Genomic DNA, 19,573 nt, shown 5'->3' on the forward strand with positions numbered 1-19,573 from the left:
TAGCTGGGGCTCTCCCGGAACCCCTCCCGGGTGGGGTCTCAGCCTTTTACTTCTCCCGCCCCCCTCTCCCGGGGACGCGCCGAGGAGGCCCTGGGGCACCCACCCCGCACCGGCTTGCCTCCCTCCGCGTTGCCGGGATTTCCTGTTCCCTGCCAGGACGCCGCCGGGGGTTTTCTCCCCACGAATCGCTGCTCGCCCCCGGCTTTGGTCGGCGCCCTGCTTGCAGCCCTTCCCGAGCAGAGGTTCCCGCGGCTCCCACGCGGAGGCTCGGCTGCGGGGCGCGCCCTGCAGCCTCCGGAGGAGGGCGCTGGTGACCCCGTGGGGCCGCGGAGGCCTCCGCCACAGTCCCCGCGCTCTTCCCGGCTGGCGCGAAAAGCCCGCGAGTCCCTCTTCCTGCGGAAGCACCGCGGAACTCCCACTTCGTGCTCGGATGCGAGTGGGAAACGGGGTGCCTGGAGCTTCTCCGGCCCTGGCCGACCCCTGGACCTCGACGCCGCTGGCCGTCGCGTCCTTCCCACGCCCTTTTCGGTCTCTGTGGTCTCTGTGTCCTGGACTCGAGGTCCTTCCGACTTGAACCCCGTTTCTCTCTCCGCCCCCACTTCCACCCCTGTGCCCTCTCCCACCTCCACCGGCGGCCGGGAGCGGCGGCGGCGGCGGCGGCGGCGGCGGCGGCCGGGAGGCTGCGTGGAAGAGGCAGCGGCACCAGCCAGGAGGCGGGGTTGGTTGTTATCTTTGGTTATCTAGCTGTATGAGTGGTGTGGAGTCTTCATAAAGCTAGATAACCGAAAGTAAAAATAACCCCATACACTGCGCAGAGGGCCCAGGGAGAGCTGGCCGCATGGGCGGGCGGGCGGGGGAGGCCTACGCGAGTGGCTGGGGACGTGAGGACCCCCGGGCCGCGTGGGCGAGAGGAGGAGCCGGTGGCCCGCGGGCCTCAAGACCGCACCCCAACCTGGGCCCGCGCAGGTAGGAGGCGCCGCCGGGTTCCCGGTTCCCGTTAGCTAGATGCTCCGTCTTCGCCCAGAGCTGGGAGGAGGCCAGAAAGAGGCGGGGTGGTTCCTCCTCAGGATGGGGCCTTTCTGGACCAAATGTAGAGTGGGCCCCTGCGGGGGAAGCTGTTCTGAGGCAGAGCTCCGTTGAAATCTAGTTGTGGGGTTATTTGGGACCGTGCCTGGGGCTCCCAAACCAGGCGTCTCCCGTGGGTGCCGGTGAACAGCTTTCCGCAGGCTATCCACAGCTCTTGCTGGGGTGGGAGGCTTTGGGGGAGCCCCTTCCCTCCTCTGGAAGAGAAAAGGAAAGAGCAAAGGCCCTACCTGGGGTTTTTGCTTTCATCTGCTTCCCTGAAGCCAAGTAGGTCTACCTGGCTGGGGTGAGAGCTGAGAATGGCAGAGTGGAGATGAGCCGCGGAGGAACTGGAGGTACAGGCTGGGTTCTGGGGCCCTGGGGTGCAGAGGATTTCTCAGCTCCCTTGTTCACACTCTTTACTCTCTCTGACCCAGGACCTGGGTCTGATGTCTTGAAAAGCTTCTCATGCCATCTTTGTCTTCATTGATCAAATGGGTTGAGTTGGGGTCTTTTAGGACATCTTCCCTTCCCATCCCATCCTCACTCTCTTAGAAATCATCTCCAGGAGCAAATGGCCTCAAGGAGCTCAAACACAAAGGAATTTGTAGCTTAGTATTTATGCTGCCCAGAGAAATCAAAGAATTAGATTAATCAGGGCCTTTCCTAAAAGAATCCATTTATCTGAGCTGACCTAAATATTTTAAGCAAAAGCATTTGGGTGCAGTTGAGAGGAGGGTGGTCTAGAGTCACTTGGTAGAATAAAACTAAATGTAGCAAGGCCCCACTGACTTTACTTCCTCTCCCGGGTCTATCCCCCACCACCTGGCAGGAGTGCAGGAGTGCAGGGCTAGAAAGAGGACAGGACAACTGGACAAAATGACCTTGTAGTGACTCCAGTTCCCTGTGTTAATTTACAGTTTCCTCCAGGAGCTGATTTTATAGCTAGGAGATTATGATTCAATTATATATTATGTGGGAGAAATATTGGGGAACCAAACTAAAACAGCAGGCTTCCAAGTGCCTAGAGCACACGTTTCCTCCCTTCGGGGGGTTTGGAGGAAGGAGAGATTAACCACCTCTCGATTTTTCAGCTGTTTGGAATTTGGTATTTTTGGAGGGAGACAGTGGAGACAGGATTAGGGAGAAAGGGAGCAGGTTTGGGCAGGGACTGAGAATCCCTAACAGCACAGGGTACCTCCTGGTAACAGCCTCTGTCTCTCTGCCTCTCTTTGATCCTCCAACACTGAGGAGGCTGCTATTAACCCCATTTTACAGATGAGGAACCACAGACCCCAGCATGTACCTGATGTTATTCAATAGTTTCAACCCCCGGTGGGGGGACAAGAGGGATGAGTGAGAAGGGAGGGTATCTGCGCTTCAGGGGAAGGGGAAGGTCCAGGAGAAGAGACCTCAGGCCTGGTTGTGACAGGAGGAGAAGCACCAAGAAAGACAAGCCCTTTTTTTCTTTTTTCTTTTTAACTCTTCATGCAGCTGGTTGGAATGTGCATATGGGATCTGCTGAGACTCATCTACATAAGACTTAGAACTTATATTTTAGCCACAGTGGGTTTATGTTGTTATTGTGGGATCCCCCATCAGCACATCTGACCACTGGCTCTCCAAAGGAGAATAGAGGGGCTAAGGGAGCACGTGGGTGGAGAGTTTACACCCTATAGAACAAGCATTCCCTCCTTCCAGGGAGAGGACAGGAGGGACATAGTGGCCAGGAGGGATGTGGTGGGTGAGTGTGTGCTGCCTTATGTGTACATGTGGTGGTGCACATGGCTGTGTGGGCAGGGCTGTCAGGGAAATGATGGGTGCCTGTGCTGGGAGCTGCGTCTACTCATGAGGGTGAGAACCCAAGTGACCTGGCTTGAGGTTGGATGTGTGTGACCCATCCACAGTGGGCAGGAAGCTTGGCTGTAAGATCAGGGATGCCTGACTATGCATAAGCATAAATCCACTAGAGGAACAGACGCTCTGGGATATAGGAGGGTTTACCAAATGCAGACATCACAGTGACACCCCCGAGTCCTGCCGTCTGCATCCTCCAACTTTTATACCAGGTAATACCTCCTCCACTGAACGCACTTGGAGAACTGATGGTGTGGGGGTGCAGGGAGGCTGGCTCCAAAGGGGCTCAAAAGAGCCTCACCACTCACCAGTTAGCAAATTTCTTCCTTGGTACCATCACACTTCTGTGTCCACGAGTTTTTAGTTTTATTCTTCAGATCTTGCAACATCTACCCATTCCTACTGGGAAACAGGTTCTAAGCTGGTTTCTTTCCCCATTTTCCTCCCTCAGTCTCATTCTCATGCCTTCCTACTGAATTCTGAATCCAAGAGTTCAAAGGCAATTTTCTTCTAAATATCTGACTCAAGTTTTGATTACCACCCACAACCTCACCCTGGGTCAGATTTTCCCCAATATGCAGCATTGAAAGTTTTCCCCAGCCACAAGCATCATCTCTGAGCTTCCAATGTTTATATAAGGGGGAGAAGAATGTATGCCCTCAGGACCGTTACATGGAGCAAAGAAGTCTATGTAAAAGATCTTATAATACATTATGATATCCATGGGCGAAGCTACAGTTTAGAACAATAATCTGAAAACATATGGTTGATCTCAGGATGCAAAGAGGACAGCTCTTTGGTATGTTCTTGACTGAGGATCTCAACACATTTAAACTTGAGGAAGATCCTCCTTTCCCAGCTTTGGAGCTAAGGAGGCACTCCTGGGGACCTGGAAAGGCAGTGTCTGAAGTTTCGGAGGAAGAGGAACAGTCCTTGGGAAGCCCCTGAAGGGAAGAGGCTAGAGTCCATGGGGCAGAAGGGCCATCACGTTTTCTCTTCTTAACAGTCCCTATCACCTATTGGAAGGGTACTTAGGATTGGTAAACTGACTTACATAGAGAAATATGGCATGGGTAAATGATAATTCCAAGTTTATTCCATTAAGTTTCTAGAATTACTAAAAATACAGTTTATTTGGGTAAAGGACCAGTTAGGAATGGGTATAATTAACAAACCAAATGGAGACCTACCTGCCTATCAGTGTGCAGACTTTTCTTTGACACTGAACAACTTTAAGAAGGGGTGTTTTCTCTCTTCCCTCCCAGTCTGCCACCTCCCTGAATGCCAAATTAGTCCCCAAGGTTGGTAACCTGCCAGAGAAGCACAGGCCCCTCTGCATTCTTCTGGGTCTGGAAGTCCTGCTTGAAGTCTGCACTTCCCAAGGTTTGGGAACTAGGATATTCTGATACTTATGTCTTCACCTCATTCCCACCCCAATGTTTTGGGCACAGATCAACCTTTTCACCTTCCTTCCTTTGCTATTGAGACCTCGGAGATCTTGGGGGGCTGTGGCACTATCTCATCCAGAGGCAGAGTGTGCCAGCTTCCCTAGGAGACAAATGCATTTAGGTTAATGCTTTAAAATCATTGGAGGGAAGGAGTAGACAAAACCATGAAAACATTCTTGGAGCTTTGAGGAAAATGAGAAGCAGGATTATGGAAGGTAAAGGTGTGTAGGTGCATATTTAGATAGGAGAGACATGAGAGAAATGGGGAACCCTTCCTTGCCACCCAGGCTCTCCCAAAGCTCAGAGTGACACCCCCCCTGCCTGCCCTAATCCCCCCATTAAGGCTGCTCTGAGTTTGTTATGACAGCAGCTGAAGGCCGCTGAATTGCTGTTTGCTGTGTCTGCTAATTGGACTGAAGGGTTGGGATCTGGACACTGAAAGAGACCATTGTTGCTGTTTACCTTCTACAATTGCCTCCCTGGGGGACCTTTTGGGTGAAGGGGAGCAGCATGCCCTCAGGGTCATTGCACCCATGCTCTGTCTCTGCACAAGGGACTGTGGTGGGAAGACAGTTCATCTCATTGCCTGATGTCACTGAGATGATTTGAGCTTCCACAGCACACAGGAGACAAGCTCAACACCTGAGTCAGTCTCCCATCCAGATCAGGCCACCAGGAGTTCCCAGGAGAGGGATGTTAGATGTTGGTCCTCCTCATCCCTATTCATTCCCTACTTCTTCAGGGGCCCTAGCTTTGCTGCGCCCTCCAGCTGATCAGATTTAACCCCTGTACTTTTTCTTACATGCCTTCTTCCAGGCCAGTGATTCTCGACATGGTTATGTACTAAAATCACCTGGGGAGGTTTTATTTTATTTTTTTAAAGTACTGAACTATGTACTTTGTTTTTTTTTTTAAGATTTATTTATGTATTCATTCAAAGAGAGCAAGAGAGAGGCAGAGACACAGGCAGAGAGAGAAGCAGGCTCCATGCAGGAAGCCCGATGTGGGACTCGATCCCAGGTCTCCAGGATCACACCCCGGGCTGCAGGCGGCGCCAAACCGCTGCGCCACCTGGGGAGGTTTTAAAAAACAAACAAACAAACAAACAAACAAACAAACAAAAACTGATGCATGGGTCGAGTTCCAGATGGATGAAATCAAAGTATCCTGGAATGAGGCCTAGGCATAGGTATCATTTAAAAGTTCCCTGGGTATTTCTAATGTGCAGCTAGGGATAAGAACCACGGGTGCAGACTTACCCCTCTGCCCGGGTGACAGACAGACAGACAGACACACACACACACACACACACACATGCACCTGTGCACACGCCCCTAGGCACACAGTTTCCCTTTCCTACCTTCCCTACCTTTCCTCTCGAGCTCTCCATATCTAATACTGTGGGACAGATTGTGTATCTGCATATGTCTATCTTTCTCATCTTTATTACTAAATTCCTTATGGGAACCTTAGAATTTCAGGTGGAATTTAGAGATCTGCATCCTGTCAACTCCCTCAACCTGAGCTCTTCCCCAAGGGCAGGAACTATGACTCTATCTCCTGGCGGATTTCCAAATAGGATTCAGGTGAAGACTGAGCTAATCGAGGACTCTTAAGTCCTTGGGAATGAAGGAGATGTTCAGAGTTGCACTGACTCCTGGGCTCTTCCTCCACCACCCCCCAGTCCCGAAGTCGTATTGGCAAGTTGGAGATCTTCAGAGAGGAGAAACTTTCTTCAGGGATATCTGCCCCTTTACTTACAGCTTCCAAATGTTTCTGCTTCTTTTCTTCCCTCCAGCTTCCTACCTGGGGCGGGTGGGTGCTCGCCCACCCTCCCGCCCTCTTTCCTCTCCACTCGTGAGCCAGAGCCGCATCCAGCACCACGGACAGCTCCCTGACGGTGAGTAGGACGGCAGCGCAGGCCCCCTCCGGGAGAGGGGGAGGGGCCTTCTGTCTGTCTCTAGATTGTGAAATCGGTGGGAATTGTTTGCAGGCAGCCTTAGAGTCTCAGGAAGAGGAAAAGGCTGAGGGCAGTTGGCATTCCATCTTCAGGAAATTGCATTTGTCCTCTTTGGTGAGTCTGAGTGAGGGGCCGCTGCCGCAGCAGGAGGGGTGAGAGTTAGACCTCAGAAAGTATTTAACCTAAGGTCTTGTGAAAGCAGGTAGAGCTAGAATGAGCCTCAGCCCTATATTCCTCATTTTACAGATCCCAAGAGAGTGAAGGAGTTATGACCAAGGTCACTCAGCTGGGTAGTGGAAATGCCAAGATGCAGCCTCCTGAACTCCAGCCTGGCCCTGCCTACGGTGTCGTATATATCCTGCATGGGCCTCCCAGCCTGAGTTGGGAGGAGCAGACCTAATGCTGGCAGGGAGGGTTCATAGGTTGTCCTCGTACAGAAAAGGACAGAATGCATGTCTGGACATGTGAGGTGTCCACACAAGCCAGGAAGAGATGGGACTGGCTAGTATCTCTGTCCGAGGAGCTTTGGAGGGGAGGCCTCAGACAGAAGCACAGGGACACCTAGTGTAGCTGGCAAGCTCACAGGAGAAAAGGCAAGGGGGCAACCATCTGCCAGGGCACAGAGGCCAGCCGATGGCCACAAGGAGTCTCCAGAGGCCAGCAAGAGTCACGCAAACTGGAACAGGGCCTGGGAAAGGCCCTTCTGTGTGCCCAGGCCTGCTTCTCCAACACCGGGAGCCCAGAAACAAAGGGGCCATTCTCTCTAGGATGTGATGCTGCCATCTCCGGCTGGCAGTGCCAGGTGGTGGGGGCATCAGGGGGTGTCAATCTATTATCCCCCCCTCAACTCTTAGGTCCTCTGGGGCTGGATGTTGGGGAGGTGGGTGTTCCATGCTGTTTCCATGGCAACCTCCCCAACCCCCACTTTCCTAAGCACAAAGAGAGACAGCTTTCACCCCCACCCCCAGGAAGAACCTGGGTCTGGTTGGGAATCTTCCCTTGGGAATCCTCCTTTCTGATGCACAAGCCTTGGCATGCATGAGCATCACCCTCTTTTCAGCACTGGAGCCGAGCTGTACAGGCAGAGAGGCTGGTGCATCCAGAGACTCTGGGAAGGTTGTGCGAGTGAGCAGCAGTCCCTTATACTTAACCGCTCTCCCCGCAATCTCTCCTGTCCCTCACTTACCACCCAGGCCAGTCTGAGCCGAAGTGACAGAGGCCTTGACCTTCTAGTCTTTCCCAGAAGTGAGGGACACCCTGCTACCTCCAGCAAGCCTCCAGGCTGTGGGAACGGGAGAAGAGGAGGGGGTCATCGCTGCCACCCTCCATCTGCACCCTCCACCATTACTCATTAGGCATTCTGCCCCCTCCTTCCGCTCGTTAAGCCTGATTTGCATACATTTGCATAATACAACTCATTTGCATTCCAGGAGGCTCATGGTAGGAGCCAGGAAAAAAGGGGAGGAGAAGAGAGAGAAAAGGGGAGAGATTTTGTTTTCATCAAAGTGTGTGGGGGGGGAGGTGGCAGGAAGAGGACAGAAATAAAAACTCACACTACTTTCTTTCTTCCCTTCTGTCGCCCCTCCCTGAGCTGTACTCAGATGCCAAAGAGAGATGCCAAGGGGCCAGCTTTTCTGTCCTTTTTTGTCTTGCTTCCTCTGGCCTTGGCTCCCCAGCCTGGCCCCCCACCTTGCTGGGCTCAGGCTTCAGGAAGAGAGAGACGGGTAGGAGGCACTGCTGTGGGAACGGAAGCAGAGGGAGAGGGAGAGGGAGAGGGAGAGGGAGACCGAGACCGAGACCGAGACCGCCATCTCATGCAGCTGCCCTAAGATGGCCACCTCTGACAGGTGGATGGACACAGCGGCGGCGGGCCGGCCAGAACATGGAGGAGTCTTCCTGCCAGTGGAGTTGGGAAGAGAGGATGAGAGAGAGGAAGGCAGGAGGAGTGAGACATGGCAGCCCAAAAGGAGGATGAGCCCGGCACGGGAGCAGGGCTGGGGGAGAGGCCTTCCTTCCTTCCAGACCCCTGGTGAACACCGGTGGTCAGAGGCCTTGACGAAGGATCTGATGGACTGTGGGTGACGGACGTATACTGGAGGGGTCAGAAGTGGGCGTCTCAGCAGGAGGAAGTAGAGGTGAGGACCCCTGCCAGCGTGAGGGTCTCTCTGGGGCCTCCAAGGGCTGCTGTGTACCCGAGATGAAGCTTCCAGTCTTCTCTGCCCAGCCCAGCAGTCTGGCTTCATGTTTGTGACTCTGCCAAAGCTGCGCCCTGACGGCCACCCACAGCCCCTACACGAGTTCACCCGTCCCCACTCAGGCTGGGCAACCCATGCAAAGCATTTCCTGCGGGTGTCATCCTGCCTGCTCCTGTGGCCTTTGGGTCTCCTGTGACATCCTTGCTTATGTGCTTGTTCAGTCCTCCAGGTTGGCCAGGTCTCCATTCATGAGTGCTCCCTAGGGTTCTGCAGACCTGCTAGTGTATCACATCTGGCCTTCTAGATGCTCTCCCACTTTGCTGGCTCTGGCCTCCCTGAACTCCACATATGTCCCCTAACTGCTCTCTGTGCTCCCACCCTTAGCTCCAGGGGTAAAAGGCTGGAGGGGTGCACCTGCTGGGTTGATGCCCAGGCCCCAGCTGCCAGGAGGGCTCCCGTGCTTGAGGCCTCCATAGTGGTACATAAGCCAACCTCCCTCCATAATTCGCCGGTGGCCACACCCCAGACACTCAGAGGCTCAGCACTGTGTTTCCAGCCTGGCCGTGCTCCTGCTAGTCTGCCTCCACCGCTGGTGTCACCAAACTCCTCAAGTCACATCAGGTGCAGACCCTCCCCCTCCACAGCACCAGAGTCAGGACCCATCTCTTCCTCCTTTGTAGTAGCTCTCACACCCATACCTTCCTTTCCCTTAACCCTGCCTCTCTGTCCGCTCAGTCCATCTACAGGCATTTACCGAGCACCTGCTGAGTGCCAGGGGCTGTGTGAAGACAAAGGTGGGATACAGGGCTGCCCCGAGGAGGTAGTGGGAAGGTTGACCTGTGCCAGATGTTGCAGGGGCATGGGGCAGGGCAGTGAGGCATGGCCTCCTGGAGGGGCCCAAGGAGAAGTGGTGAGATAAAGGTAGACAGGGTGTTGTTAAGTCCAAGGCCTGAGGGAGTTGGTGGTGGAGAGTGGACAGGCAGGGAGGCAGGAAACAGGCTATTATGGGGGTGGGCTGTCCATTATGGGGACTCTGGGCCAGAAGGTGATAGGACATGGAGGCAAAAGTGGGTTATGAAGAGCCTTAGGGGCCCCACCAGGGAGTACCGGGGAGTTGGCTGACAGCCTCAGAGATGCTGGGTGCAGGGTGTGGCTGGGGAGCAGGAGGGACCAGGGCACCGCATCTAGCTGCCCACTCCGTCCAGTGCCCAACTAGACATTTCACTGGCTCTCGGTTAGTTCTGCAAATGAAGGACCAGATGAAAGGCCTGGGAGCCACCCAGGGAAGGGTCTCCGGCTCTTTCCCTAGACTTGCTCCGCCACCACATGCATGCCGCATGCCACCTGCACGCAGGTAGGCTGATGGGGGCTCTCTGGGAGGAGACGTGGAGAAGCCAGGGTTGGTGCCTAACACAGGTGTCCCAGGGTCAGCTGAGGACTGGAGAAGAGAGGGCACTCAGTCCTGGAGAGTCCCTAGAAGAGGGGGTGAGGGAGGGGTGGCAGGTGGGCCAGGGCTCTGAGGGGATCTCTCCTGGAGAAAGGCGGTGGGAGGCTAGAGAGGCAGCTAAGGAGGTGAGGTGCTGCTGCTGGCCTCTGGGGGGAGGGAAGTGGGGGTGCCGGCCCCTGCCCCTCCCCCAGGCCCAGCCTCTGCACAAAGGCTTCTCTGTGAGTGGCTGTGGAAGTGGCCCTGTCAGGTGAGGAGGCTTAGCTCCCAGGGCCCACAGCGTGGATGGAAGGGGGTTGGAGGAGGGGAGAAAGCCAGATCTGGGAAGGAAATGGAGAAGCTGAGATCTGGCCAGGCTCTCACAGTGACAGGCTCAGGACAGGCTCCCCTCCACAATCCTCTCAGGCCCCATAGGCCCCCACCCCCTGCACCAAGGCCCTGCTGCCAGCCTTCTTCCCCACTATAACTCCCATCATGCCAGGCCCTTCAGCCACCCTTCCCCAAGCCAGCCTTTCCAATGTGCTTCCAGCTCCTGTACCCCCTTTGCCCCCGGGAGTGCTGCCTGAGACTCTACCCAGTCTTGTGTGTGTGGGGGGTTCTTTCCTGGCCTGATCCCAGTGTCACCTATTGCTTACCAGCAGCGTGGATAGAACTTCTCTCCCACCTCCCATGCTTTGCTGTGAACTTATCCTTTTAATAAATGTTTGGGTCTGGGGCATTGGAAGCAATAGAATGACAGCAACCCCAGCAAGCCCGAGGTTGCTCACAGATTTGGTAGAAGGGCTCCATCCACAGGATGGACTACAGAGGGAGGTTTTGGTTGTTGACGCTGGAATCAGACAGGCTGGTCAAGAGGCAAATGTGAAATATTCCCTCCTTTCCTAGCTAGGTGACCTTAAGCTTCCCTCCTTTCCTAGCTAGGTGACCTTAAGCAAGTCACTTAATGTCTTTGGATCCTGACTTCCTTCCACAGTTACCCTGAGGAACCAGATGGGTCTGTGTGAACCAGGGTGTTTTGTAAGGCTGTATGCAGATATCCAGGGCAAATTCTAGAAGGGACTAAGAGTTAGAAGGCCCATTGCAGGTAGGTGGGGACAGTCAGGGCAGGCTTCCATGTTCCCAAATGAGGGCATGAGTGCTGGGGAGGAGAGTGAGGGGCTGGGTGCTGTCTGTGCTGAAGGCCTGCCTGGGAAGCATGGCTGGGCTCCATGCACTCGCTGGAGCTCTCATGCATGGTCACCAGCAGGCGAGCATCTTACCACCTAGATGGTAGACTGCGTGGCCACAGCTTCTGTCATCCTTCTCAGGAAGAACTTCCTGCTGGCCTGGTGTAAACACTAACAATCTTGCAGGGAGTGGGGTTGAAGTTCCCCCACATTGCCCTAACCTTGTGGCCCTCATCTCAGCGTTCTCCGAGAAAACACTGGCCAGACATTGGGACCCTCCAGTGAGTGGACATAAAATGGTGCCTCCAAGCCCTGCCGCCCTGGAGTCTGGCAAGTCCCCAATTTTATGTTCCTCAGCATTGTCAGGAGTGAGCTAAATTCAGGCTTATCCAGATCCCTCAGCCCATGGGCCAGCAAGACTTTGAGCAGCAGGGTCTTTTGTCTCCAAGTGGTCATTCCTTGTTGTACAAGCAAGAGCTGGGGGGGGAGGCCTGGTTCTGGCATCATACCCCACAGATAGAGAGGAGCCTCTAGGTTTACAGAAGGGACCAGGCGGAGGCTGGCATATGGAGGGAGAGCCCTGGGCACAGGGACATGAGCCTCACTCGGCCAGGGCTACCTTCTGCTGGGTTTGTCCATCTGGCACCAGCTGGCTTTCCAGCACTGCCCCCACAATCAACCGGACTCCTTCTGCTGCTGTTGCCATAGCAATTGGCTGCCATCTTGTACTCAGGGCACTACTTCCTATCTGGATCTTCCCATGGGGCTCCTGAAGGATGGGAGATAGGTCTCCAGGGATTTATCCCTTCCTCCTGACCACCGTCCAATAAAAATTAATATTAACATATGATTTTTTAAAAATAGCCAAGGTGGAGGCCAACTGTATGTCTGGCTCTGTGCACAATACTTCGTGTGTATTATTTCACATGCCCGAGAACACATTGATGTTATAAGTGTAAGACGTTTGCACTCAGTTTCGTGTTTCTGTAACAGGCTTTTCCTCTCTCCAGCCAGGAAATTCCAGAATCCTGCCTGCCCCTGTCTGGGGACGTCCTTCCCAAGGTCTTATGGAGATCTGTACTGCAGAAGTACCGTTGGCTTGACGTGGCCAATCTGAGAGGTAAGGAACATGTTCCCTGCGGTGTGAGTCATTTTTTGAGCTTTCTGGACTATGGCTGTTGGCACAGGAAACAGACTTGGCCGATGTGGTGATGTCCCAGTGCCCCTTAAAGACCTGGGGACCCAAATGTAAAATCTTTTGTTTAGAGGGGTGCCTGGCTGGCTCCATCAGCAGAGCATGTGTCTCTCCATCTCATGGTCCGTTCTGAGTTCAAGCCCTATGCTGGTTGTGGAGCCTACTTACAATAATAATAATAATAATAATAATAAATAAAATCTTGTGTAGAGAAGGGGAGTCAGTGTCACAAAATGCTTTGAAATTCCCCTTCCTTGCCCCCATCCCCACCCACAGAGAGAGGCAAGAGCCAGAGGCCACTGGAAAGTGAGAGTTTCCCAGGCCCTCAGGTTTGGGGGGCCCCCCAGGAAAGAGGTCTCCTTGCTCCTGCCTTCAGGGAGGTTCCAACAGGATCCCTGAGAGATCTTGACATGGTGAGGACTCCCTCCCTCTGGAGCCCAAGCAAAAGGCAGAGAATGGTCACCTTGACCTAGAGGGGTATCCCCAGGGGATTCAGAGCAGGGGCCAGCTTTGCTGGGGGAATCTCAAATGAGAAGCAGGTGGGGAGAGAAAGAAGGCCATTCTCCACTCTGAGGCAGGGTGGGCTGGCAGGGAGGGGCTGGGGATGATTTACGACATCATTGTTTCCCCGCCCCCCCCTTCCCAGCCCCCTGCTACCGGATGGTTGCTAGGAGATGCTGGCTATCTGTGTCTGGGCTGGGAGGGCGGAGCAGCAGAGATGGCTCCATCTGGACCCCTCCTCCCCCACAGGGGGGTGCTTGGAGCCTCACCCACCACCCCTCCCCAGGCTCCAACACACACCTCGTTGTCCCCCCAATCCAGCCAGCCTGGGGCTTGTGGGACTCCCCAGCAGGCTGAGGGTCTGGAGCCAGGAAGGCTACAGTGGGGGGGACAGTGTTTGTGTGCAGGGAGAGGCTGACAGTCTTGGCTGGGTACCAGGAGCAACACCTCACCTTGCGGCATTGGGGGCCAGGCCAGGTCAAAGGGGTAGGGAAGTCGGGGCCTCAAGGAGCCCAGGTTTGAGGGAGACTGAATCCTTACCTGCGGGGAGCTGCCAGTAGGATAGGTGATGGGTGAGGCAAATGTACCATCCCCAGTACAACCTGAGACAAGGTCCATGGCCCGTTAGGCCTGCTGTAGGGTAGTGGGTGAATCAAGGTCAGTGGGAGGGCGGTGGCTGAGGCTGGACCACCCCATCCGAGTGGAGGAGGGCAGTGGAGGGGCATGGTTCACAGCCCCTCCTCTTCCCCAGATTCTCTTTTCAGATTTGAAAGCCCTTGGAGAAGTCAGGTAGGGTGAACTTTAGGGACCCCCCAAGAGCTGCTATGAGCAGGACAGGGATGCTGTGCCAATGGTCCTGCTCTCAATGCCAGATTTCCTTGTAGCCCTTGCTGATCTTTTTCCTTCCTAGTTAAGGCTTCCATCCACCCCAGGAAGGAGGGAATTGACCTGGATTCACACCCACGGCTCGGGCAAGCCAGACCCCCTCTCTTCTCTATCTTTCAACGGGCCTGGAAACTGGGTGGTACTGCCCCCAACTTTGCAAAGGTGCAATCAGGGCCCCAGGAAGGACATGTAAAGGGCCCCGAGTCAGGGAGCTAGTAAGTTGAGCTGGGCTTCAGATGGGGCCTGGTGGGTCCCCTGCACAAGCTCCCTCCCTCCCTGGGCCCTGGCGGAACAGGCTCCTAATACATTCAAGGGCCAGAATGGCGGGGACCTCCAAGCAAGTTCTCAGGTGCTGACCCGGAGGGATGTGAAAACCCATCCTTATGAGTGAAGACAGGACTAGGGAAGAGGCTACAGTTGCTGTGGAAGCCACCTGAGTAGTCCCAGGTTGGTCCTGGGCCAAGGGAAGCAGGTCCCCCACCTTCAGGCACATCCCCTGGGCCACAGCTTAACCTCTTACCTGCTGGGGATCTGAGTTCCCCACCTGTCATGGCCCTGGGTAGAGCTCCTGTAAGAGATGCCCAGACTCAGCCCTTTGTCGTGGGGCCTCCCCAGGCCCTTGCCTTTCTGGTGGAGGGGAGCCCCAAGGACTGCTGGATGCTCTCCCTGGAATTTTGTCCTCTGCCTCCTGCCAAGGTCTCTATCCAAAGAGAATCTTTTTCACTCTTGACATTTTTTTTTTCAGACCAAAAAGAAGGACCTATTTCACCCAGGTGGTGTGGGTTCCCTCTGAGAAGCCTTCCTAGGTTGACCAAAGGATGAGGCGAATACTCCAGCAAGCTGACTGGCTGCTCCAGGAAGCCTCTGAGCATGATGGACGTGGCATGGCCCTAGCTCCAGCCTGGCTGCCCATTATGTTGGAGCCACCTGGAGAGGGCTTCCTTGTACCCATGCTCCCGTGTCAACAGCTGTCCACCGTGGCCCACCCCAGTCCCTCCAGTATTGTCTGAGTTGCTATCCTCTGAGATGGAGGTCCCATCTCATGTCTAATAAAGACTCCTGAATGTTGACCCAGTCCTGGTGGTAGTGATGTACCTGGGCAGGGTTGGGAAGGGAGGGTTCCCTCCAAGAGACCCACCACTGCAGCAGAAGAAGGAAGCCATGTGTGGGGTGGAGTGGGGACTGGGGGCTTCCTTGGCTCCTTCCACCTTTCTCAGCCATCCCAAGACTCCTGGCAGTGCCACCCAGGCTCTGGTCATCCCCAACTCAGAGTGATGGGCAGGTGCTTGCAGCATCCCAATCCCAAGGGTGGGATTGCCTATGTGCGAGATCACTGGGTGGCCTTCTCTCCTCCACAAAGGGGCCCTTCTTCACAAATGTCCTCCCGTGTTTGAACAGACCACAGAGAGAGAGCACCCCTGCCCCACAGGGCCACCTGCTCCTGCTTCTTCTGCCCCTCCCCAGAGAGATAGAGGGGATGAACATCCTTAGCAAAAGGGATTCAGGTTAGGCAGCAGACAGAACTTCCCAACAAGACCTGGGTAGGAATGCGAGGGCAGGGGACCCACAGTAAGAAGGCACTGGGACTGCTCTTGACACCATTTCCCCCGTAGCATGTCTGTATCCAAGGTACTCCCCCAAATGATAGGCCCTCTCACTCTATAGAGCTCATGCTGTAAAGTAGTCCAGACTACAAACACTTTTTAAGATCTCCATCACCCTCTCAAAAGTTCTTCCTCCCATCTAACCACCACCCCTCCATGGAATTATAGTTTGAAACCTGGAATCTTCCTAAATAAAAAAACTTAAGATAGTAAGCATGGTACAGTTCTCACAGCATGAAAGGGAAGTATGTCGCTTCCCCACCCCATCCCCAGCCACCTAACTCCTCTCCAAAAGGCAACTGGTGGTCCCGGTGTCCTCTCCAAGAGACTTCACATGCATCTACACACATATGTCTACAATCCCCTTTCCATTTAAACACTGACCACAGCACTTTTTAGCTCCCTAGACCGGGACTCCTAGCCTGAAGTCAAGATGAACCTCAGGGGCCCCTGGCATCTGCTGAAATTGCATACAGAATGCTGGCTAGGGACCTGGACACGGTTTCCAGAAGAAGGGACACATTAAAGCCACCTGGCCTATTCCAGCTCTTCATTTCACAGTGGAAATGGACGCTGGAAAGGAGGGCTGTGGCCAAGGCCCTCGGCATGGTGGAGACCCATCAGAAGAATTCCAAGCTCCCCCTACCCCAGGTATCAAAGAGCCCCAGGGTCTCCTGCAAGGACAGGGACTCCAAGAGCTGACCGAGTCCCAGGACGCAGCCAAGAAGAGGCAGTTCTGTTTGTAACACGATGGGGCTTATTTAAAAGACTGACACTGGGCCTGGGCTCCCTGTGCCCCACCAGCGCTTCTAAGGTTCCCCAGCCCTCCTTTCAGGCCCCTTCCTGCTACCAGACCTTGCAAAAACCCACTGCAGCCCCCACCCCATCAGGTCGATCTCACGGAGGCCTGGGGTCAGCATGAAGGAAGTTGCTGGGGTCTGCTCAGCCTGAGCATCAGTCTTCCCAGCCTCCTTACCCTCTGGGTGTTGGGGGACCTGGGTGGGGGAGGCAGCCAGTAACAGGGCCAGCCCTCTGCCTGCACTAGGGCCTCCTGGCTTAGAAAGGCTGGAGGAGGTGGAGAGAGTGCTCTGAGCACAGGGAAGGGCACGCATTGGGCACAGCAGGTGGGAGAGGAGCCCTGGAGGGTGGGCTGCCTTTTGGAAACAGAAAGACCCAGACCCAGACAGGGGTAGAAGGGGTGGGGGCCCTCCCTCGACAGGGATGTCAGCACTGGGGTAGGAGGGTCCAGGCAGGAGACTTCGGAATGTGCTCTCAGAGTCCCACAGAGCATATGCAGATGAGGCCTGTCTGTATGCAGATGAGACTGTCTGTATGCAGATGAGGAGAAAGGGCATTCTCTTCTCAGGGTTACCATAGAGCCCAGCCCACCCCCTTCCCTCAGGGTCCCAGCTGCAGGGCAGCCTAGGAAGAGGCCAGGCTGGGGAGAGGCAACCTGCAACAGAAGGTTAGACTTTGGAAGGGACTTACCCAAGGAAAGTGGGCCATTCAGGGAGAGGGGCCAGGGAAGAAATGGGGACTATAGAGGGCAGGAGGGGCCAAGGAGGAAATGGGGACTAGTAGAGGGTGGGAAGGGCGAGCCAGGCAAGAAAAATGGGGGTGCACTGTGACAGGACCCAGCCCCCAGGGAACAGACAGGCCAACACAAAGCCATGAGCGAAGAAGGGGACTGAGCATCTACTCCTTGCCAGGCCCACTGGGTCCCCTCGGCTCCAGCGATCGCCCTGTGAGCCTTGCACAGGCGGGGAGGCCCCCATGGGCTGACAGACACGTCTGGACACCCTGTTTGCAAATGGCAGGCCCTGGCCTGTCCAGCTCCACAGCAGGCGCCACAGCCTAGAACCTTCCTTCTCCTTCTCCGGCAAGCAGAACCCAGGACGGCTTCTCCTGCCCTTGGGGAGGGTAGCAGGTGTCCAGGGTTAGGGAGCTGTGCCTGGCCAAGGGGCCCTGGCTGGGAACTCCTGGGAATTGGCCATGGAGGGTGGGGTTGGCTGTTGGGGACAACAGATGGGGTAGATACCAGGAGGGGACATCAGGTTGGGGAAGGATCCCAGGGATAACAGCGCGGGGGAAACTGAGCCCAGAAGACTGGGAGAGTTGCCCTCCTCCCTTGGCAGATAGAGTCCCAGCTGGGCCTGAAGTTGGGATACTGGGCCCCTGGCCCAGGGCCCCTTCCTGGGAGTACAGAGGCCAGGAGTGGGGGTGTCTTTGAGAATGGCCTCTCCCTCCGGTCACCCCCGGCCCCCCCACATCCAGTGGTGGAGCCAAGGCCTTTGTGGGGAAGCCACAGGGAAGAGAGGCCCCTTGTTGGCCTGTTCATCTAGCCGGAGGCTCCGCCAATGCCAGCCCCCCGCACCGGCTGGGCTCTCCTTCCTGGGGGCGCCAGCCAGCCCCCACCCGCCACTGCTGCCCACTGCCCAGCTCTGCTGTTTCCTGGAGCCTTGGGGCTTTGGCCCTGGTCCCAGCTGAAGTATGGTGGGGAGCCCCAGCCCCAGCACCTCCCGTACCTCCCCTTTCACACGCTGGCACCAGAGCCGTGGGAACACCGGGCGGCAGCTGGGCACCGGTGCCCCACTCTGCCCACCCCCAGCCCAGCCGACCTCAGAGAGGGGAGAGGGGTAGGCTGCCCCCAAAAAAGCCCCTTCAGGATGGGGCCCTAGAAATCCTTAGCACTAATTATGAATCTGGGGAGAAACAAGGCATTTGCAAGTCAATTAGTGACAGAACTTTCCCAGCAAAGAGCTTCATCCAGGCTCAGCCTCAGACAAGGCCACATGCTGGGTCATCTTGTCCCTCCTCCTGTCTCTGCCCTGCTCAGAGCTCAGGATGGAGGCCAGCCCAATGTTTTGCCAGTTTCCTCTGTAGTGGAGGGTGCCAGGACCCGGGGTGGGCATGGGACTGGAGGGCCAGGCCACGCTCTGGGGAGGCTCCCACTGGGACATGGGACACACACGTCCTGTCGTCCTGTCTCCCGTCGAGGCCCCCAGTTCCACCTGCAGCACAACCCCGGAATTGCAGAGGAGACAGCTGGCCAGTACAGGGGTGCAGGATGGGTTGACAGAAAATCATGTCATTGTGAAGGGGCCAGGGTGGGGGCTTCCCTGAGCACAGAGAAACCAGGGCTGGAGGCGTGCAGCCCAGGGAGGGGTCCACCTATGGGAACTTCAGGTGGGCCAGCCGCTATCTGGGGCCACTTCTCACCGAGAGGGAGACAGGGCGGGATGTTGCTCCTCCCAGGCCTGGGAAAGGCACTCTCTGCCTAGAGGACCCCTTAATTGGGGGAAGGGGGGGGAAGGAGCTATTGGTGCAAAAGCCCTAGAGCCAGCCTTGCTAGCCATCTGAGGGAGATTAAGGGATTACAATTAAAACTCGTTTGCAGACTGAGCAGGTGGGTTGGGGCTGGTGTTAACGATCTAATTGCAGCCTTAGCCAGGGCTGTAGCCAGTTGCTGGGCTCTAATGAGCAGAGGGGGCGGGGGTTCGAGGCAGGGGTGGGGCGGTGGGAAGAGGTGGAGTGTAGGGGCCAGGAGGGGTGGGGTCTCACCGAGCACCCCAGTTCCAGGGGTCACACCAAGGAGGCTCCCTGGCTACCCTTCCCCAGGGACCCAAGATGAAGGAGCATGACGGGTTTTCAGGCCAGGAATGAGCAGAGAAGGTGCGTAGGTACTGATGGGGAGGGGCCATTAAGGCAGGACACGGTTAGAGTGTTCTCTGTGTCAAGTACTGTGCTAAATACTTCATAAAGTTATATAACCCCTCAGGATGAGACTGAAGAGCTGGGGGTCACAGACCAGGGAGTTCCCTTCACACCCATCCTTTACAAGAAGGGACTGATGGACAAATCCTGAGAGTCCAAGTTTGTGGGTTGCAGCCCCCAAGGCCCAGCTGCAGGGGCCCAGCCTCCTCCGCTGACTCTCATGCAAGAAGCACACTAGCAACCTGGACTTGCAGAAGATGCCACCCAGCTGAGCCTTCGCACAGACCATGCCCACTTCTGAGGACCCTCTTCCCCTCCATACCTGGGGTCCCCTCAGTGGAGGGTTGTCTCTGGCTGAGAGGGTGCTTACACACATTCAGGAAACACACGAATGGCCTGCAGAGGGACGGGTGTTTACTTCTAGAAACTAAACAGCCTGACCCAGAGTAACTCTAGGAGGATCCCGAGCAACGAGCAACGGGGATGGGGTTGTCTCTGGGACCAGACCTGGGGGTGGAGACTGAGGCTGGAGGGAAACTCTA

At 55.6% G+C, this 19,573-nt stretch overlaps 1 long non-coding RNA gene across 5 annotated transcripts; it reads left to right on the top strand.

Moving 5' to 3' along the window:
• Nucleotides 1-986: 986 nt before the first annotated feature.
• On the top strand, nucleotides 987-14,783 carry LOC118355253 (uncharacterized). 5 transcript variants are annotated; one of them, XR_007412018.1, is made up of 5 exons: nucleotides 6,678-8,051; nucleotides 8,148-8,462; nucleotides 8,907-9,876; nucleotides 12,143-12,252; nucleotides 14,459-14,783. It is a non-coding gene; the product is annotated as an uncharacterized LOC118355253 (long non-coding RNA). The 5 variants fall into 5 exon arrangements; XR_007412020.1 differs by having other exon boundaries at nucleotides 8,175-8,462; XR_007412016.1 differs by lacking the exons at nucleotides 6,678-8,051; nucleotides 8,148-8,462; nucleotides 8,907-9,876 and adding exons at nucleotides 987-1,418; nucleotides 6,166-6,267.
• The last annotated feature ends 4,790 nt before the right edge of the window (nucleotides 14,784-19,573 follow it).

The sequence above is a fragment of the Canis lupus genome, chromosome 7 (genome assembly GCF_003254725.2).
Source record: "Canis lupus dingo isolate Sandy chromosome 7, ASM325472v2, whole genome shotgun sequence".
In the NCBI taxonomy this organism is placed as follows: domain Eukaryota; kingdom Metazoa; phylum Chordata; class Mammalia; order Carnivora; family Canidae; genus Canis; species Canis lupus.